The sequence below is a fragment of the Physeter macrocephalus genome, chromosome 9 (genome assembly GCF_002837175.3).
Source record: "Physeter macrocephalus isolate SW-GA chromosome 9, ASM283717v5, whole genome shotgun sequence".
In the NCBI taxonomy this organism is placed as follows: domain Eukaryota; kingdom Metazoa; phylum Chordata; class Mammalia; order Artiodactyla; family Physeteridae; genus Physeter; species Physeter macrocephalus.
The window spans coordinates 36,600,300-36,621,969 of NC_041222.1; the positions used below are offsets into that span (position 1 = coordinate 36,600,300).

Below are 21,670 nucleotides of genomic sequence, written 5' to 3' on the forward strand. Positions count from 1 at the left end.
CAGTATATAAAGTGCATGTTTACCCACATTCTTGCCAACACTTGGTATTTCAGACTTCTTTTCGAAAATTAATAGGTGGAAAATAATACTTGACTGGGGTCTCAGCTCACATTTTCCTAGTTGCTAATGAGGCTGGACAACTTCTCAAATGTTTGTTGGCCATTCAGGTTTCTTCTTCTAGGAAATACCTATTCATGTCATTTATCCATTTATCTATTTAGCTGTTTTTCTTTTTTCTTTTTTTTTTAAATGCATAGATCTAACTTATATACTTGTTATATTCATTGCAAATATCTTCTTAGCTTTTTTTTTGGAGGGGTGGTTATTTTTTTCACTTTTTGTATTGCACTGCTTGAAAGACAGAAGTTTTTAATTTTAATATTGGCAAACTTATTAATCATTTCTTTGATGTTTAGTGCTTTTTTATTTAAGAAACTTTTTCCTTATTCCACTATCAAAAAGATATTCTTCTATCATTTCTTCTAAATGCTCTAAAGTTTTGCCTTTTATGTATAAGCCTTTAATCTTTGTAGATGGCATGAGGTAGGGACACAATTTTATTTTTTGCCACATAGATAACCATCTCAGCAACATTATCAGATAGTAACTCTGTAATATATCATGTATTGATAAATGTGTGTATCTGTTTCTAGGCTTTTTCTTCTGTTTATAACAGAGGCCGTACCAATACCACCCTGTCACAATTAGTAAAGCTTTATAATAAATATTGATGTGGGTGGGGCAAATCCTACTACCCCATTGTCTATTCTTAGCTTTTTGCTCTTTGATATACATTATGGAAGCAACTTTTCAAGTGTCTCTAAAAATTCTATTGCGGTTGTTTTCTTGTTTACATTTTACTAGAATGCATTGAATCTATAGATAATATTGGGAAGGATTAAAATCTTTATGATATTGGATCTTCCAATCTGTATACCTGATAAATTTCACAATTTAAGTATTCCTTAATGTATCTCCATAAAGTTTTATAATATCTCCAAAGAGGTTCTGCATAATTTTTGTTAGATTTATTTCCAAGGATCTTATATTTTTTACTGCTATTTTAAAGGTCATGCAGTTTTAAAAACAACAAAGTTTAGCTAGTATTTAAAAATGCAATTAATGTTTGTATACTGATCTTATATATGCTCATTTTGCTTTATTCTCTTATTTATTCTAATAAGTAACAAATCAACAATCTTCAAGTAATGAACATTTTATTACTCTCTTGGTAATCTTCATGGCTCTAGTTTTTTTTCTTCTTGTCTTATGGAACTGACAAGGGCCTTCAATAAATGTTGAATGTATGCAGTAAAGTGAGTACCCTTATGTTGATCTTAATTTTAAAGACAGTACCTTCAGTATTTCTCCATTAAGAATGAAGTTTTCTCTAGGTATTTTAAAATAATATTTATCAAGATAAAAATGTTTTCTTCTATTCCTAGATTACTAAGTTATCTTTAAATTGAATAGGTGTTGCATTTTATCAAATGATTTTTCTGCTTAAATGGAATTGGTATATAGCTTTTTTTTTCTTTAATTCATTAATATGATGAATTAAATTCATAGTTTTTCTAATGTGAAACCACTCTTGGCATTCCTGAGATAAACTCAGTTATATCTGTGATATAATAGCTTCTTTATATGCTGCTGATTTGGGATTGATAGTATTTTGTTTAGGCTTTTACTTCTATGTTCACAAAAGAAGTAATATGGTTATAAACAATGTACCAGGCTGTGTGTTACAGTTAGAGTGTATTGTTGGTTAACTGCAGAATCTGTATGGTGACAAATACTTAATAGCCACTCAGCAGATACTTTTGATGTTGATGATGAAAGCAGAGGAGTTGACAGAGTGTCTTTCTATATTAGAAAAATGCCCATTTAAGACTACAGTTTAGAAGATAAAGGAAAGTGATGACAGAGTCCATCATAGACACTGTAACACAGCAAGTCCACAGATCTCCAAATAATATTTATATGGCCAATAGAGAATAAAAATATTTTCAAAGCAGGATAATATCTAAGTTTCTGAAATACAATGGCAAAAATTATTTTGGGGAATGGGATGTCTTTGTTCACAGAGTAGCATTTCCTGACCTTAAACAGAATAGCCTGTCTCTCCAAGAATACATTTCACTGAGAGTCCCTAATACTGCAGTGGAAATTCAAAGGGACAAGGTAATTGACTGTTCCCTCAATTCAGTGTGTCACTTGCTACTATAATAATGACACTCACTGTCCTCCTTATATACCTTGCCTTTCACCTTGCCTCAAACATCAGAATTTATATTTGTTTCTCAAATTGATTTTATATCTGAATTACAACAGAAATCATCTCATTTTTAAGAACTTGGTTATAGTGCTTACTGTCAGACTAGTCTTTCTTCACCTTTCTTTGATTTAATCATTATTTCAGGACTTCATATTATTGTTCTATCTGTTATCAGTTTTTGTACTATGTTATGATATTCCTTTGTGACTTGCTTTCATATACCAAAAGACATGCAATGAATCAAAAATCAACACTATAAAATGATAAAGCAACTCCAGAACAGATAAGCAACTAAAAGACAAATAAAATATGTAAGGCAGAAAAATAAATACACATCTACTGACGACATGGTAATACAGTCTAAGGACTCAGGTTATTTTGCAAGTAACAGTGACCCTGAAATTAAGAAATGGCAAGAAAAATCAAAAGAACATATGGGCCATGAAATTTTACCTCCAAAAAGGAGAGAATTTCTCATATTAATGTCCTCCCAATGTCTTATTTTTATCCTTCAGCTTCTATGAGAATTATAGAGGCCAACAAGTGGATTGCTTTTGCCATGATAAAAATAGAAGGAGAGCTGCGTGGCAGGAACATGTCTTAGGCTGTTACTTTGATGAAGTGGCCTAAACCTGGAGATATCACTGAACATAGAACATGATGAAAGTCATTTAAATTCTAGTAGTGAAACAAAGGCTAAGAAACAAAGGGAAAGATTTCAAATGAGAGGTAATGTAAGGGTCGATTTTGTTCATTGCTGAGGTATACCATGTGATGGGACACGCCATCTTGCAGTATTTGTCCTGATCAACTGTCATAGGTAATTTATTTAGGTAATTTATTTTTAAGACTTGCACTGTAACTATCTAAGTATGTGATTCACTATATGGCAACTCTGGCCCTGAATGCTAATAATCCACATTTCTGTCACTGATATGTTTTATTAGTCATTTATTCAACACACTCACTTCTACCTGACCAAAGAAGAGAGCCGTGACAGTTATTCCAAAGAGTTGCAGGTTAAAAAAAAAAACCAAAATTGTCTTAAAATATTGAAGGTAGCTTAAGGCATCCAGCATAAAGCTCCCCAAATCATCAGTCACTTTAAAGTATCAAGCAATGTTGAAGTAGCTTCTTTTACTTTCTGCCCTTCCAGGAGAGCTTTCAGGTATTAAAACTTCATGGATAGCTCATGACACATAGCAAAGGAAAGGACTTTCAAAGTAGTCCACACATTTAAATTAACATTGGCCTTCTACCTCCACAATAAGCCATAGAATTTTTAGTGAGACTTTATTGGTTTGTTCTGTGTCCTGTACAATTCCTTTGGGTTTTAATGAAATATCAGAGGTAAATATCAGAGATAAAACAGTGAAAAGCATTTGACCTAGAAAGAATCCTGAAAAGTCCACCTTTATAATACACCTATATAATACATCTATAGTCACCTATTATTCCATTAATATTCTAGTGGATGCCACTGAGGACATATTGCAAAGACAAGGGATAAGACATCCATACACCAGGTAAGCCACTGTCCTCTGATCATAGGTGCCACTCCTAGGCAGATGGGAGAGTGAGGAAAAATCCTGAATTACCTGTGTTAAAATCTGAAGTTACTAAATTATCCCAGAATGGATTAAGGTTATTTTTCCCATAATCAGATATAATGAAGTTTAAAATAGAGATTACATTGTTATAGAAAAATAAAGAACATTATTTTCTTTCCTACACATGAGTAAGTGGCCGTTACATTTTTCTTTTGACTTGTGTATTAGTTATCTATTGCTGCATAACAAATTACCCTCAAAAAGTGGCAGCTTTAAAGAACTCTAAACATTTAGTTCACACAGTTCCTGTGGTTTGGGAATTCCAGAGTGGCTTAGCTGAGCGCTGGGTGCTGGGCGGTTCTGGATCAGGGCCTCTCACAGCTGCTGTAAACATGATGATTGGAACAGCAACCACCTGAACGATGGACTGGAATCGGAGGATCTGATTCCAAGATGGCTCATTCAGTCACTGGCAAGTTGGTGCTGGCTGTTGGCAGGAGGCAACAATTCCTCACCATGTGTAATTTTATAAAAAGTTGCTGAAATGTTTTCAGGACACAGTGGCTGACTTCCTCCCAAGAAAATAATTCCAAAGAGCACAAGGTGGAAGCCATATGTCTTTCATTATCTACCCTCAGGAGTTAAATGCCATCATTTACACAATGGTCTATTAGTTATAAGTAGTCAACCCTATTTAACAGGGGAGGCGAGGATCATTGGGGGACCCTGTAGAAGATGGCTACCACAATGTGCAAACTAGAACTACATCTTGTTTAGAAGGCTTTTCTGCGGTAACTATAAACCTGGTAATGATATTTCAAAGAATGTACATTCAGACAGGCAAACCCAGCCAGACAGTCTGAGAACTTAGTTTTGTATTGTTTTCTTGTTGGCACAACATCGTCTGATAAAAATAACAGGATTTTCCATAGTACATAGTTCCTTTTTTTCCACTCCACAGTGTTGTACAAATGCCATTTTATCAGCCCTTACATAATGTTAAAGCACAGATTCCTTGTTAAAAGTCACACAGCATGTTAGAGAGGAATAAGGCTCCAGCTGAAGTTATTTCATACACATCAAGCATTTGGTCTACATCTCTTTGTTACTACAAATAGAAGCCAATAAAATAAGAGGGATGGAAATAAATGTCTGAGTACAAGGAAGAAATACAATAGTTGGAAATGGTTGGCAGTACTATAAAATATAGACTTCTTTTCCCAAGTAAAATAAGTGGTGAAAGGAAGGTAAGGAAAGAGGAATAAAACAAAGAGAGAACTCCAACAGGGTCTTCTAACTCACTCCCTTAATTTTACAAATAAGGAAACTAAGGTCTAGCAAATTTAATTAGCTTACCCAAAACCACCCAGTAGATTAAGCAGTTATACATTCAGAGGCCATTTCATAGGCCTGACCTCTTTTCTCTTAATTTTGCATTTATAAAACATCACACAACAGGTCAAAAGGACAAAGTCGAGTTGAATCAGTTGTTGGTTATCGCCCTGACAAAAACCAAAAGTGATTTCTTGGTAGACTTCAACTATCCACAGTTCTTAAGAAACATAAATTTAGTTAAGCGACTTTGCCGAAATCTATTTTTCCAGCGCCAAAACTTTAACTGAAGGTATTATTTTAAATTAAAGAAGCATTTTGTCACTCTTTGGAAGACACTGCTACAGAAAGAAATATTTCCGTTTATTTTTCGTTTTAAAAATGCTTTTCTTTATATAATTTTGAATGTAAAGGATACTTCTTTCACGTAGGAAGCACAAATCATAGAAAATAATTTCACATCGTGCCAAAAATTCTGATCAGCTGAAACTGTTATCCTTTAGCTGAATGTCTCTTGAGTTGGCATTTCAAAAGTGTGTTTTAGGAATTGTTCTGCAAACTACAGTGTGACTCATTGCCTCCTTTCAACTGTGCATTGTCTGCTCCTCTTTAGTGTGCAAAACTTTCTGATTGTAGTTAATTTTATTTTCATGCCACATTACCCTAGAAAACATTCTTCCAAACAAACAACTGCTGTCAAAAGGCATAAGATGCACTGTTTGTCTTGGATTCTAGTGAATGAAACTAACTCATAACAGTCTATGGCTTGATTTAGAAATGTCGCTGCCTCATATGGAAACTGATTTAGCATATGCTAAATGGCAACTCTTAGTTGCTAGGACAAGGTGGAAAAGGTCCTTGGACCAATTGATTAGAAAATGTGAAAATTATTGGGCTCTGGGATGAAGAAGCACACTAATGATACACAGGCACCTGAATTTCTCTATAAAATCAAACACTTACTGAGCACCTATCACTGACTAAGTACCTATCTCTGACCATGGACGATGCTGTTGTTACGGGTTCAAGGTTGAATGTGGGTTTTAGGGCTCAAATCCTATTTCTCACTTCTTCTATCCTCCAGGTTTTGTGCTAAATGTATTAAACACAGAACACACAAGGTAAAATGGTCAAATATCTTAGAAAATACTCACTAATCAGGGCTCCTCTAGAAAAGGTTTTATAGCATGGCTAAGGCCAAGAGGCTTAAATAAGTCTCAGCCTGTTATCAACACCCAGGAACCTCCACCCCACTGGAAAGCCAATTCAAAACACACTCACCAGTGCCAACAACAAGGAAAGAAGAAAGAAGTTAAAAAAAAAAATCATGTAGTTATCACCAATGCCTACTGTTTAGCTGCCTAGGCTACCCAGATTCCACTATCTGGGCTGTCGAACTGATAGGAAGCTGTTATGCGAGATGAAAGAGAGCAAAGGAAAGAGGCCTTGGCTTCCTTCTACGGGGAGAAAGGGCTCTGGTGGAGCCTGCCTCTGTGAGGTAGGTTGAGAGCTCTGCCCATGTGGCCCTCCTGTTTTGAGAAAAGAAAGCCCAAGGCAAGAATGCAGGAAGTAAAAGTGTGAGCAAGAGGCCTGCCCCGAGAAAAGTGCCATCAGAAGCAGAAGATGCTCAGCTGCTCTTAACGCAATGACCTCACCCATTCGTGAACTCTGACCAAATGAAAGTCGGGCTCAGGCAAAAAAAGAAAATCCTTCTGTCTGGTTAGGAAATCCAGTTGCAGCCACTAAAATTTTCTTCTGTAGTCCTCTGACTGGGGAAAAGAAGGTTGGGCAGAAATTGTTTTCCTTTGGGCAGAGGCTAAGTCCAAGGGAGAAGGAGTCTCCCTTCCTTTCAGGTATCAAAGTGCCCCTTATGGAATTTGGAACCAGAAAGCTTGGGTTCAAGCCAAAGGCTGTCACCTTCACTACCGCCCAGCTGGATAAGTGTTGGCAGTTACTTATCATCTAGAAATCTCAATTCCCCACTAGCTGTGAGTGATAAAAGCCTTCTCCCTGTTGGTTTATCCAAGGAATTCTCTGGGCCAATCCTCATCAGGCCTGGGAGTCTCTTAGAAGTCTTCTATTCCCTGAACGAAGAGGTAGGATGCAGAAGAAGGAGTGTAGAATCAGTACTGCAGCATGAAGTCTGTGTGCCTGGGGTGAGCTTTTGAGTTCAGGGGCCCATTGAACAACATTTCTCTCTAAGTCTTCCTGAGACTTCCCAAGACTGGCTTCTGCCCCTGATCCCTTAAGTGTGTTCCAGTTTTCCCAGGTTGAAACCTCTGTACCTGCAGTATGACTCCTCCCCTGGCTCAGTGGAAGGACCTATTTTTCCACTGTAGTTGACTGGATCTCACTGCACAAACAATGCTGCCAGCTGGCTAGCTGTAACAGTGTGTCTGCAAGGAAATGTTAGGATCATCCCTTGAGTGACAGCCCCAAGTTCAGGATAGCCTTGGTTTAGTGTCATGTGTACCATGGGTTCGCTTCTTTGGGGCCAGCTGCACACCTGGGTTAGCCCTGTTGGCTCTGGCCCACACTTTTCCAGCTTCCTCTCCAATGTCTACTTGTGTGCTACTGAAGTTACAGCATGCTTCCTGTCTAAGGCTACAGCTCTCCAATCCTGAGAGGCCCACAAAAGTGACAGGCTTTCACATTGTAAACAACCCAATGGCACCAGTCAGAGATAGACGGCAATGGTTTTCACTTGACAACGCTCTCTGCTTGAGTGTAGTATGGCTAAGAAGTGTGTAAGCCTTGCTTGGAAGGAAGGCCAGCTGTTTTCGGGACCAGGAATGTCCCTGCTCCATCTCAGCAGCAGGTCTAGGTCTGTTCAGCCTTCCAAGCAAAGATGTTTGCTTGTTCATTTCCTTGTAACAAGTACCTACTACATATCTCTATTGTTTCACCAATAGTATCATATTGTGACTATGGGGTTTAAGTCTATTTTTCAATTTTGTTGCAAATTTCATATTAACTATCATTGTATTGTCAGTATCAAGCATTATGCCTGGGCCTTCAATAAATATACTGTATGACTGGGTGCCTAGATGGATGGATGGATGGATGAATAAATGAATGATTCCTACAACTGGACTGGGGTATCATGGTATATAAATGTAAAAGATCATTACATGTCCATCCCAAAGTGTCATAGTTCTTGGAAGACCTCTGACAAATTCCAGTTTATAGGGCAAGGTGTCAGTTCTAAGACACAGATTTTTTTTCTGCATGTTTTACATCTATGAAATGGTGAGGTATCTCCTAATCCCTGTTGGACAGGCAGAGTCAGGATATGGTTGTCATAGTGTGTTGGTACATCCAAAGTAATAAGGTCGGTGTCAGTGGTTTCGAAGGAATTCATGGAAAAGATGAAGGACGGTTTTAAAGCAATGTGACATCACCAACTCTCCTGACACCATGGAAGATAATAGTGAGACAGGCTGGGTCCTGGGAACTGGGCTCCTTTGCTGCAGTGCTTGCACCTGGACACACGTTCCTCAAGCAACAGATACAAAGAAACTGTAAGGGACTAAAAATAACTGCGTGCATGGGCAGTTGGGGCAAATTATGAACAAGATACACAAAGACCAAAACCCAACTGCCACTTCTGAGATGTCCAGAGCAAAAGCAGGGTACTGTGCATGTTCCCCGCACACAGCACCCCCCAGGGGGTGGGCAGATCACCTAAGCCACCCCTCCGGCCCGACCCATGGACACACCCCTACACTCACTCCATTTAAGGAACCAGTTCGCCCCGTCTCCAGGAACGAGCAAGGGAACCTGTTACTTGTTTTCACTCTCTCATGCTGCAGCACCAGTCCCGATAAAGCCTTGCCTGAATTCCTCTTGTGGCCTCTTCTCAATTTCTGTTGATTAAAGGGTCCAAGAACCCAGGTCGGGCACAAAACCAGTCACATGACTTTACTCCATTCCCTTCCTTAACAATTAGGGGCTAGCTTTTTCCCTCGTTAACCAGTTGTTTAGTAATTTGCCTGAATTTCTAGTCTGGCCTCTTATCAATTTTTATTGATTAAAGAGTCCAAGAACCTGGGTCAGTAACAATAGTATGTGGAAAATCACAATATCTACTGCTTTGTGTGAAACAGTTTTTAGAAGAGACCGCATCTAAATGTGAAGAAGTTTTAGGAATATCTCAACCAATTTAATTTGCTTATGTTTTCCTTTTTAAGGAAAGCACAAGAGTTCTATATCATAATAATCTATGCCTAAATCACTCTAAAACAGCTCTTTCGATAAGAAGAAAATGAAAACTCTAAGTGAGAGAAAAATGTTATATAAACTTAATTGATAGCATTTTTTCTTTCTTGAGCTATCCATAAAATAACGGTGGTTCTTATTGTCAATGACATTATAGTCTATGAAATATGGGATACTTGCTGTAAAATTAGTGATTTTTTCCCCTCTTTTGGGAAACAAATGGGATTAGTAAACTGTAACTGTTATCTCTTTTACTGAGGTAAAGGCACATGAAGATCTGCATGTACCTTTCTCAGAAAGATAAATTTCACACTATTGCAATAAACAGAACACATGATGCTTGCAAATTCCCCTAGAGAAGTTTCTCCGTTCACAGTGAGGTTCTGTTATTGTTTAATGTTGTTCAGGGAAGCCACGTTAAAAAGAGTCAATATGTTTTGACGGCACTGCCAATCAACTCCACCTTCCACACTCCCCTCCCCAAAAGGGGTGTAAGCAAATAAGATGGAAAAGCCTCTGCTCTCACTCACCCTAACTCTGAGGCAAACATGAGTTTGCTGCCAAAAATCCTTAAAAGAAGGTCCTTAGTCCATATCTTAGACAATCAAAAAGAAAAAGAAAATAACAGTACCAAATGAAAGAATCTTGTGAGCACAGAGGTAAACCATTAAAGAGAAGTAGGAAACTCTTTGGATAGTTATGAAGTCTCTGCTAAGGCTCTCTGTGTCCTAAACTTTCTATTTTGCTGTTTATTTTAAAGAACCAAAATTAGATCTCAACCAAGTGGATGCCAACCCTGACATTTTGGCAAAGGCCAAAAACACACATAAACGTGCCCATATTAGGTCTATCATCTCTACATTTTCTTTACTGCTCCCCACCCAGGTGAGCCCACCCACTCCATGGCTTCCAAATTCTTCTTCTCATCCTCCACTTCCCCTTCAAACAAACAGTGAGAAGCAGTATCAGTAGGGGCATAAATGATAGCCTTTGAACTCACTCCATGGATGGTGCATTTGACAGCATCAGTCCTGGATGTAATGCAGGCAGTACACACAGCCCAGTTCCGGCCCATCCAAACAGAGGAAAGATGACTAGAGGAATAAATAAAAGGCTCCCTCCAATATGGATGTGCCCCACTGTGCAATTATAGCAAAGGCTGTAATTCCCAGCAGTGTCATTTAAGTTCTTGCCTCTTCAAACTCTCATGGTAGATTGTAAAAATGCTGATTTACCACCTTTCTTGGTGAGTTGTCTCTGGAAACGCTGACCCTACTCCACCCAACACTTAATAAAAAACTGATGTCCAAAAGGGTTATAGGTTCATCTCTAAATTCCATACTTGTTCCAAGAAGAAAAAATAATATTTGTTGTTTTGGGGGTCCAAAAGAGGAAAGCAAGAAAGAGAAAATACTTGATATTCCAGGAGTGCCAAGTCCCAAAGCTTCAAAATTCTCTCCAGCAGCCTTCGTCAAAATACCTGTAGTCCCTAGAGCACTGGTGGCCTTTGCCCAGGTCCCTAGTGCTCTCCATAATTGCATAAACATGCAACTTCGTGAATTTAGAGAGAAGTAGCTACATATGCCACTTTAAAAAAAATTTAACTTCTGTATCTCTTCTCTAGAAACATGCCGGGTTCCATGGGAGGAGGCTGGACAACCCCCTAGGCAGGTTACACACAGCGAGCAGCTGCTGTGAGCCAAGGGGAGGGCGTGTGGAGGCCGTGAGGTAGTGTCTCGTCTGAAGGAAATGAAATACTGCATGCAGAGGGCTTATTAAAAGCTTCATGCTTGAAAAATCCCTAGTAAAGTCAAGTCCTGGAAGCAGACAGTTTCCCTTTTGCTGGTCATGTTAACTTTATAGCTGGAAATGTGAATGCAATTTTGACATTTGTATGGACTTAGGAAAAAAAAAAAAGATAGTGAAGCATGCAGCCAGTTTTTATTGAAAAAACATAACGGAGAACAAAACTTCTCAAGTCAGCGCTTTGCCAGTGACTAAGGTGGAGGCTTCTCTTTTGCACACCACCTTGTCACAGCTACAGTAAATAAAAAAGCAAAACAGTACAGGGATCATGGAGGCCACGGCCCTCCTTCTGAGCTGCTCAGGCAAAATGACTGTAGAAATTTTGCCAAGGTATTTCGGGACACTGTACTCCAAGCAGCAGTAAGACAGCTCATTGTGTTCCCCCAATTTAACTTTAAAAAACTCAACTGCGTTTATTTTTTAAATTTTAAAAATAAATTTTTTGTTTAAAGCTTTTGAATGGTAATTTATGCACATGCTACAAAATTCAAAAGCTGCAAAAAGTATATGCTGAAATGTAGGTCTTCCCAAACTTCTCCCTAGTGATTCTACTCCCCTTCCTAGAGGCAGCTCTTGTTACCTTCTCTTGCAGATTCTTCCAGAGTCCTATGACATATATACAAGCATACCCTACACAAACCTTTTCTTTTGTTTCTTATATGGGCTTTTTTTTTGTTCATCCAAAAAGGTTTAATAAAAAAGATAGTGAATTTGGTGAAACGGATTTTAAACAACCTGATGAAATGGATAATTTTACTAGATTCAACCAGATATTTAAAAAATATTAGCATGCTATTAAATCACTCCCCAACCTCAAAATGATTTTAAAAAATAACGTATTCATCCAATATTCATACCAGATGAATTCCAAAGTGAGAATTTCTCTCGCTCCTCTTATTGTTCATGGGATTGTGTCTTCCATCAAGGAAGGTTTCTCTCTTACCCCACTTTATTATGATCTTTAAATATTCTCACTGATGTTCATTATCTCAGCTTTTCTTTAAAATTCTTAAAATAATTTTGCAAGGTTTTCTAGATGGAAATGGCAAAAGTCGTGATTTTTTAAATTGGCCAATAGAAATCAAATCCCTTACTGCTGGCTGAGGACTGCTGATCACTGGCAAGAACAAGAGTAGTGTTACACTGTAAAAAGACTACTGACTGGAATTTAAGTGGATTCTGATCTATACTTTCTAACTACATTAGCATCAGATCTCAACCATGTCTTAAAATCTCTCAAGCCTCCTACTTCCTTTTTTTTTTTTTCTATAACTGAGAGGAAATCACAATTAGAGATTTCCTGCTTAAACATTCTGTTTCTCATCTGACACTTTTCAGTGATTTTTCCCATATATATCTAGTCCTTAAAGTCTCAAATTGATCAGTGCAACAAACTTCTTTTTCTCAAGTTACAATGAAAATGATGAGCACAATCAAAATGAAATTTGCTAGGTGTTATGGACTGAAGATTTGTGTCCCTCCAAAAGTCATATGTTTAAGTCCTAACCTCCAATGTGATGGCATTTGGAGGTGGGGCCTTTGGGAGGTTTAGATGGATGGGGCATCCTACCCTCATGAGGGTGGGGAACCCAAGGTGGGATTAGTACCCTCATAAGAAGAGCTCTCTCTCCACCATGTGGGGACACGGTGATAAGGTGGCAACTTGCAAACCAGAAGTGGGCCCTCACAGAACCATGCTGGCACCTGATTTTGGACTTCCCAGCTTCAGAACTATGAGAAATATATTTCTGTTGTTTAAGCCACTCAGTCTATGTTATTTTGTTATGGCAGCCCAAATTAAGACACTGGGCATTTCCTAACTTTTTTAAACATCTTTATTGGAGTAAAATTGCTTTACAATGGTGTGTTAGTTTCTGCTGTATAACAAAATGAATCAGCTATATGTATACATATATCCCCATATCCCCTCCCTCTTGCGTCTCCCTCTCACCATCCCTATCCCACCCCATTTCCTAACTTTTGACAGCAAATAGTTTAGCCACTCAAAGATATGGTTTCAACTGATGCCAATTCTTCTTTGTTTCATTCAATCATATAGGCCCTTTCAGCATTAGTGCCTCAGAAGTGCATGTTTCATCTTGCATACATGGCAGGCCCCTATTCTTGGTACAGATGCTGTCCACTGGGCACATTTCCAGCTCCTGGATCCTGCCACTGAACTCACTGGAAACTAAGAACTGGAGTAGGACAGTGATATCTGCCTAAACTTACTTACCAACCAACCTGAATTCTAGGTAATTGAATTGAACTGGGCTTTGTGTAAGAACCTAAGACAAGATAGAACAGTGGGCTGCAGTGATTGAAACTAAGAGACATGTGAAAAATTCTTTCTAGGGGTGAGGCCAAGGTCAGGAACCACAAAACTGGCCTTCTTAAGGAATGGGATAAGAAGTGGAAATCAAGTATGAGGTAGCATATATTTTGTTCTTCTAATTGTTACATTAAATATGTGTTTTACTCAACAAATTTATACTAAGGGCAAATTATGTGCTCAGAGCATTGTTCTAGGTGCCAGTGATACAGCAATGAAGAGACCTCCCTACTGGAAAAAAGAAAAAAATCCTTGCCCTCATAGAACTCACATTCTCACATTATGTTCTCTTACTTCGGCTCCACCATCTAATTAGTGTCTCAACTAACATCTTATCTTTAACATGAAGATAGTGGTGCCCAATTCTTCTTTTACAGCTGTACTTGTATTTTGTATATCATCAGGATTTTTAATGTTTCCATTCTGTTTTTCAAATATAAATAGGTCTTCCATTCTTTACCTAAATAGGTTGATTCTAAAAGTCAAAAATCTATTAACAGACTTACGTTATCATAACTATGTACATGCCAATGACTGCAAAGACAAGTAATAGGCTAGAATTATATATTTTTAATAAAAGGTCTAATGGCATAACCCCTGAGCAATTTAAAGGAGAATATTTATATCTTAATCACTCGAGTCAAATAAATTCCCTGTTCTTATGCCAAATCGATTAAATGCTGAAAATCATGACATCCCACATCAAAAAAAAAATTATGACATACTTTATTTCATAATATCTGAACCAGAATTTCCTACATAGTTTTTTGTTTTTCCTGAAGTTTGTAATTTCTTTTTTCTTGTTGATAGAAGAATAATTCACCTTCACCTTATTCTCAGGCTTATCTAGACTATCAGTCATGCTGGAGTTCACCTTTTTCCCCAGAACTCCCTGAACTCTGCATTCTCCTGCTCCAATCAGGAGTAATTGCTGCTTAAGCCCATTGTATAGCTTTTATCCTCATCTTTTCACTGTCTTTCTGGGATTTACTTTTTCTTGGATCTTACCTGTTCCTCTTTCTTGCTTTTTCACCCGTCTTCTAAGAGGACATCCCAAAATAACTTACTAAGAAAGGATATTGGGCTTCCCTGGTGGCGCAGTGGTTACGCGTCCGCCTGCCGATGCAGGGGAACCGGGTTCGCGCCCCGGTCTGGGAGGATCCCACATGCCGCGGAGCGGCTGGGCCCGTGAGCCACGGCCGCTGAGCCTGCGCGTCCGGAGCCTGTGCTCCGCAACGGGAGAGGCCACAACAGAGAAAAAGAAAAAAAAAAAGAAAGGATATTAGGAGATCCTGAGACATATACCTCTAAAAAAAGTCTTTATTTTTATTCTCCTACTCAGTGGATAGTTTGACCAAGTACAGATTTCCATAAAGAAGTGAAATAAGTTAAATAAAGAAGTGAAAAGGCAAGCTGCAGACTAGGAGAAAATATTTGCAATACACAAACCTGAAAAAAGCCAGGACCTAGAATTTACAAAGAACTTCTAAAAATCAGTAAGAAAAAGATAAACAACCCAATTTTTAAACATGGGCCAATACGTGAATAGGAACTTTGTAAAAGAAAACAACCAAATGGCTAAGACGTATGTGAGAAATTGCTCAATATCAATGCTCATCAGGGAAAATCAAACTCACAGTGAGATATCACTATGCATTGACCAAAATGGCTTAAGTTAAGTTTCCCAAGTACTGGGAAAGATGTAGAGACACTAGAACTTCAGAAAACATTGCTTATATGAGGGTAAAACTCTTTGAAATACTGTATAGCAGTTTCTAATAAATTAATCGCACATCAACCTATGACCAAACCAGCAATTCGAATCCACCCAGAAGAAATGGTCAGACAATTCACAAAAACTTGTGTAAGTTTGTTTGTAGTTGCTGTATTCAAAATAGCTTCAAACTAGAAACAACCCAATGACTACCAAAAGGAGACTGGAGAAACAAACCATACCATGATAATACAATGGAAGACTTCTCAGCAATAGAAAAGAATGAATTACTACTACACCCAACAACTTGGATGAATATTAAAACAACTATATCGATCAAAGGAAGCTGGACATAAAAGTATATACTCTATGACTAAATTTATAGAAAGTTCAGAAACAGGGAAAACAAACCTATGGTGATAGTAGTCAAATACCGATTATTTGAGGGAGAAGGTAATGTGTATTGATTGAGAGAAGGCATGAGGGAACTTTCTGGGGTGAAGAAAATAGCCTACATCTTGATCTGGATGGTGTACATTTACTCACCAGGCTCTGCACTTAAGATTTGTGCATCTCACCATGGGTACTACATTTCAACTTTTTTTAAAAAAGAAAAATAGCCAGGTTGAAAATCATGTTCCTTCAGTACTTTGAAAGCTTTTCCTCATTACCTGTTAACATCCACAGGTGATGATAAGAAGTCTTGTACGAGTCTGATTCTAAGTCCTTTGAAGTCCAAGTTTATTCTCTCTGGAAGTTTAGGAACTTTTCTTTAACCTTCTTGCTCTGAAATTCCATGAAGATGTCTCTAGGTAGGAATCTTTATTACATTCACCCCATTTCCCCCTCAGTATGCCTTTTCAATTTCAATACTTGTGTCTATCCTTATTGCTGGGGCATTTTTCTATCAATTTTAAAAAGAATTTTCACCTCTTCTTTTTATTAAAATCTACTGTTCTTGAATCTCTATGGTCAGAAGATGGAATTCCTAAATTAAGCCTCTATGTCTCTTTCTTTCATTTTTTATATTTTCTTTGTCTTTCTGCTTTGTTTTGTAGATTTCCTCTGCTTTATCTTATAGCAATTATGCTTAATTTCTAAGCAGTCTTACTTACTCTGTGTTCCTGTTTCACAACAATTTGATTTTAGGACACAATATCTTCTCGAATCTCTGAGAGTACCAGAAGATTTTGAAAAAGTCCCTCTCTGTTTTCTGAATAATGTCTATTTTCTCTGATAATTGTGGTCTTTCTTTTTCATACTACTTGTCTTCCTCATGTGTTGGATCCTCCCTAGATGCTACATATTAATAATGAAGATGCGTGTTTCCTCCTCTGTTCAGTAGAAAGAGTTTTTTTTCCTTGCTTGGGGGGGTCTTCCTGGAAGATCCGTGTACAAGGGAAGGGCAGGTTGAAAGATCAGCTTTATGGTAAGTAGGCTTGGAGCTCCCTGACAGTTCAGGGGTATCTAAATGCCAGAATAAGGAATTCTTTTGCTGAACAGCCAAAACTCTCAAAAGAGGTCATGGCTTTCCCTGGTTTACTTATTATCTTTAGAGAAGGATCCTGGAGGCAATGGCCAGGTGGCCTGCAGCTCTGACTTTCACACAACTTTCCCCAGTTTATGACTTCTGCTCACCTCTTCTTTCTTATCATTCCTGTGACTCCAAGCCTCTAGCCCCTCCAGGCAGATGGGTGCTCTTCTGCACTGCAGACCATCATACTGCTGCACATTCTGGGCTATGGTTTTGCTACTGTGTTTCATCTGTCTACATACTTCCAACCACTTGCCATCATCTAGAAGTTTCTTGAAGTCTCTTATCTACTCATTTCCTCCTCTCCACACCCTTTCCATTCCTTTAAAAACTTTTATTATCATCTCAATATAGTCTCTACAGGGAGAGAGGTGAATATGTACGTTCAATCTACCTTGAATTAGAATGTACATTCTTTTCTTTTTTCCCCAGAAGTAAATTAATCTGTTCAGAAAAACGTGATAAGACGTTAAATATAATAAGTTAAAGATATTACCAAACAAAACTCATTTATTAAGGCATCACCTGACCCTTCTGTGCAGATGATTCTCAAATCTATACTCTCAGCATCTTTCCATATTTCCATGTACCTGCTGATCATTTCCAATTCTTTGTCTACTTTTACCACATTTACACCAACCCAAGCCCAAGCTCTACTGCCTCCCTCCCCATAAAGATCTTCTTCCCTAACACGACTAGCCCGCTTGATCTTTCTGCAGGTTCCACCCACATCCACGCAGGCTGAACACCTCACACAAGTTTTTGACTTTTCTTTGCCCTGTTTCTTTGTAGTTGATGAGTGCTCAAATCCTCTCTCTTCTTCCTTTCTATTTTATCCTATGTTTGGAGAGAATTCTCTCCTTTAGCTCACCTTGCTCCTGGAAAATAAAGGGGACTAAAAGCAGTAATGGGTACATCGGCTGCATCACTGTCCAGAGAAGGGCAAAGGAATAACCACTTGACACCAAGCAATATCTTCTCCTTTATACAGGTGTGCACAGTTGATACTGCAGCTGAACAGAAAAAAATGTGCCTATTAAACATTTAAAGAAAATAAATTGTATTTGTCACAGAGAAGAATTTATAAACATCTACTAAGAGTTGAATGCCAAATGCATATATTCTTAGACCTAAAATTATTTTCAAGTCCAGTAGACTGATTCCAATCTCTCCTACTTTGCAGCCATTCTGATAAAGTCTCAACCCCATCTCATCTCTTTCCTTTCTTTTTTTAAAAAATATTTTAAAAAATTAGTTTATTTATTTTTGGCTACGTTGGGTCTTCGTAGCTGCATGTGGGCTTTCTCTAGTTGTGGCGAGCAGGGGCCACTCTTCCTTGCGGTACACAGGCTTCTCACTGCGGTGGCTTCTCTTGTTGTGGAGCATGGGCTCTAGGCACATGGGTTCAGTATGGGCTTTAGAGCACAGGCTCAGTAGTTGTGGTGCACAGGCTTAGTTGCTCTGTGGCATGTGGGATCTTCCCGGGCCAGGGCTCGAACCCATGTCCCATGCGTTGGCAGGCAGATTCTTAACCACTGCGCCACCAGGGAAGTCCCTCATCTCTTTCCTTTCTTTATGTAAATAAGACACTACAAGTGCATATATTATCTGAATGATCATATTAGCTGAAGCCAGGATCTTCTGAAAGCTGTAGTCTATGTGGCTAGAAATCACCTTCATACTCCCTCAAATGCCATTGTACTTATGTATTTTTAGTGTTAGTATGATGTTTGCATCGTCAGCTGTAATTAGAAACATATAAAACTGTTATCAGGCTGAACTGTTGATAAACCTAGTTCAGGAATTTAATGTTTTTCTGCTTTCATTCATACTCATATCTCTACTGATAGATGACTGTAGGGTTTACACTTAGACACTTGGAAAATTCAACTTGCCATTAAGTTGTAACTTGTGTGTCTCTTTTGTAGGAATAAATTGATTAGAGAGCAACCCTGAAGTCTGTTGGGAGGATTTGGTGGGGGTGGGGGAAGCAGAGAGAGATGTGTGGGAGGAATGGAGGGTATTTATATTCGGTGAGGTTTTGATATTAAACAGAAAGGATATCACAGATGGTGTCTGATTACTGTTGGATTACTGCCAACAACTTATAGGTAGATATTGCAGGAAAAACCATACATGGCACCCATGGGAACCTCATTCTCAAACCTCAGTGCCCTTCAAGGGCTCAGGATTATGTTCTGTGTCACTGTTGCTGATTATACACATATTTATACATATATATACATTTCACTTTTAGAAACATCATCATACAAAAACTTCAATTACTGAAAAGGTACATTAACCAGAACATATTTCCATCACAGAATAAGCCTTCATTTCACGAAATGATTTTACAGAATAATACATTTCCCTATGAATTTAAAATTTGATTTATTTACAAAATTAATTTTCCATGCAGTTTTTTTTGCAGTTCAACTTTTTATTTTAATAAAATCAGAATATGCACAACACATGCAGTTCTAGCATCTAAACTAACAAGCAATTACTAAAGCTACAGTGACTTGAGGTTAACTCAATCACTCATAAAGGTTTATTGATGAGTGCCATATTCACATTTACAAAAACACATCAGTTAATGGATAACAAGACAAATATACAAATCAGGACAGGCCAAGATCCTGATTTAACATAGTATCCTTTTGTTTTCACCTATAAAATTGACAGTGACTCATTTTTGCTAAGTAAAGGGTGCTGGTTGGCAATTGATATCTAAGTTTATCATCGACATCATAACTTTAGGATTGCATCTGATTGTCTTGATTCTCCAGCTTTATAATGTCTCCACAATTCCCTGACAACCTGACAAAAATTAAAACTACCTAAATAACCAGTCGTTTGTCCATTGTACATCATTGTAACTGAATCAGCAGGTTTCTCTTGGAACATGATGGACTTAAACTGAATAGTCTCAACCTGAAGTGTGTTGGATTTCTTTAACAGTGAAAAGAAAGGCCATTCACTGCAAAAAAGAAATGCAGAGTCCTAAGATGCTCTCTCAAATTCATGGGAGCCATGTCTAAACAAAAATAACAGTAACAAAACTCCCTTTTATTTCCGTGGAAAGAAAAATCACACTGTTACTAAGGGTAGGGGGACATGAACATTAATCCATAGGAGACTCTCCTAAGGTGAAGAGTACAGGTCTAGAGATTGAGAACCAGGACCAGACTGCCTGGGTTTCAATCCTGACTCTGTATCTTATAAGCAAGTGTGTGTTTTAGGGCAAGTTACTTAAACTTGCTGTGCCTCAGTTTCTTCACCAGTAAAATGGAGATAAACTTGTACCTATATCATACAGCTGTTTTAGGATTAAATGAGCTAACGCATAAAGTGCTTGGGAAGGAACAGTGCTGTGTAAGTGTTTGCTACCATGACTGTGATAAATCCCTACTTTAGTCCAGGTGCTTTACATTAATGATTGCAGTCGATACCTCCAGGTGGATGCTGGATATTATAATCTCTAGTTTCCTTGAAGAGAAAATGGACTTCAGAGTAATAAATAATAAGTAATTTTTCCAAGACCACATACTGAGTAAGCAGTTAAGCTACAAGTCCTAACCAAGTCTTTCTCATTCCAGGCCATCTCTTCATACTTGTGAAGAGGAAGCAGCTAACTGGCTAGCTGGCTGACTTTCTCACTTTTCAATTAGTTGTCCTAGTGTTCCATAAGCGGGTCTTGGCCGGTCTTGGACAGCCACCTCATAGATGCCCCATCTGTTCCTGTCTGCTTTAGGGCCAGGGAGAAGCCAGTGTTTTCATCCAGCGTGGGGCAGCCAGCTCTGCAGGGAAGCTGGGGAACAGATGCAATGATCAGAGGGCCCCGGTGCCAACAACTTTTTCTTGCCTATTGTCAGAGAGGCTCCCTGCACTGGTTGCCACTCAGGGTATGTGATTTGCTTGCTCTTTCCCTTCCAAAATGTTTTAATTTTTTTATACCATATTTAATATTTTATTGCTTCTTGTCGATGAAAGGAGAAAACCTTGTTCTGAAAAATACATAACTCTACCTTCCACAGAAGAGATCCACCCTGGAGCAGTGTTCACAGCCAGCGTTGCCAACTTCAAAAATAAATGGCTCTGATATCTTCAGAAACCAGATTTTCGTATTTGTTCTCTGAAGAGCAGAGGGTACATTTTTAATAAAACTTTAGTTGTGATAAATCGCTGGCTCAAAAACAGCAGGCAGAGGCTCAGCAGGTACAGTGGCCTAGAGCCACTGGGATGAGTAATTTGCCTATATAAACAGGAGCATGGAGGAAATCTTTTGTAAAGCTCAACACATTTTAGCTGGGTGACTTCATTTCCATTATCAGGTCTGATCTCAGCGAAGGTGATTTGCTTGCAGTCTAGATCTAGATGACCCTGGCACAGACCTACCCAATCTAACCTCAAATCTAAAGCAGAAGGGCAGATATTCATCTTCCCCATGACATTATAGTGTGTTTAAGCACGGAATTAACATAGCTTGTACATACTTATTTGTGACAAGGTTCAGATGTTGGAAAATCTTCTGTTTTAATTTCTTACACACAATGACTGAATACAGATTAATTTTTATGCCTAATAGGAGGATATATGCTTAACATCAAAAGAAATCTCTTGCTGCAATAGTTGGCTCTGCTTAAATATGATCAGGAGTAAGGAAGAGCTAGGAGGAGTGCAGGCAGCTACATAGGAAAATGTGGCAAATGGTCATCTTACCTCTCTCCAAACTCATCTGTTAGGCATTCAGCTCAGCTCTCCACTGTAGGTGACAGGAGGAGGTGGTCTCAGAAAGGGCCCTTAGGTAAATAATTTTTTTTTTTTTTTTTTTTTTTTTTTTTTTTGTGGTATGCGGGCCTCCCTCTGCTGTGGCCTCTCCCCTTGCGGGGGTGAGGCTTCGGACGCG

At 38.4% G+C, this 21,670-nt stretch overlaps 1 long non-coding RNA gene across 1 annotated transcript in view; it reads right to left on the reverse strand.

Annotated features, from left to right (window-relative positions):
- Positions 1–20,506: 20,506 nt before the first annotated feature.
- LOC114486927 (uncharacterized) overlaps positions 20,507–21,670 on the reverse strand; it is a 104,324-nt gene continuing 103,160 nt past the window's right edge. The window contains exon 3 of the long non-coding RNA XR_003681369.1: positions 20,507–20,572. This is a non-coding gene — a long non-coding RNA (uncharacterized lncRNA). The remainder of the gene's footprint in view (positions 20,573–21,670) is intronic.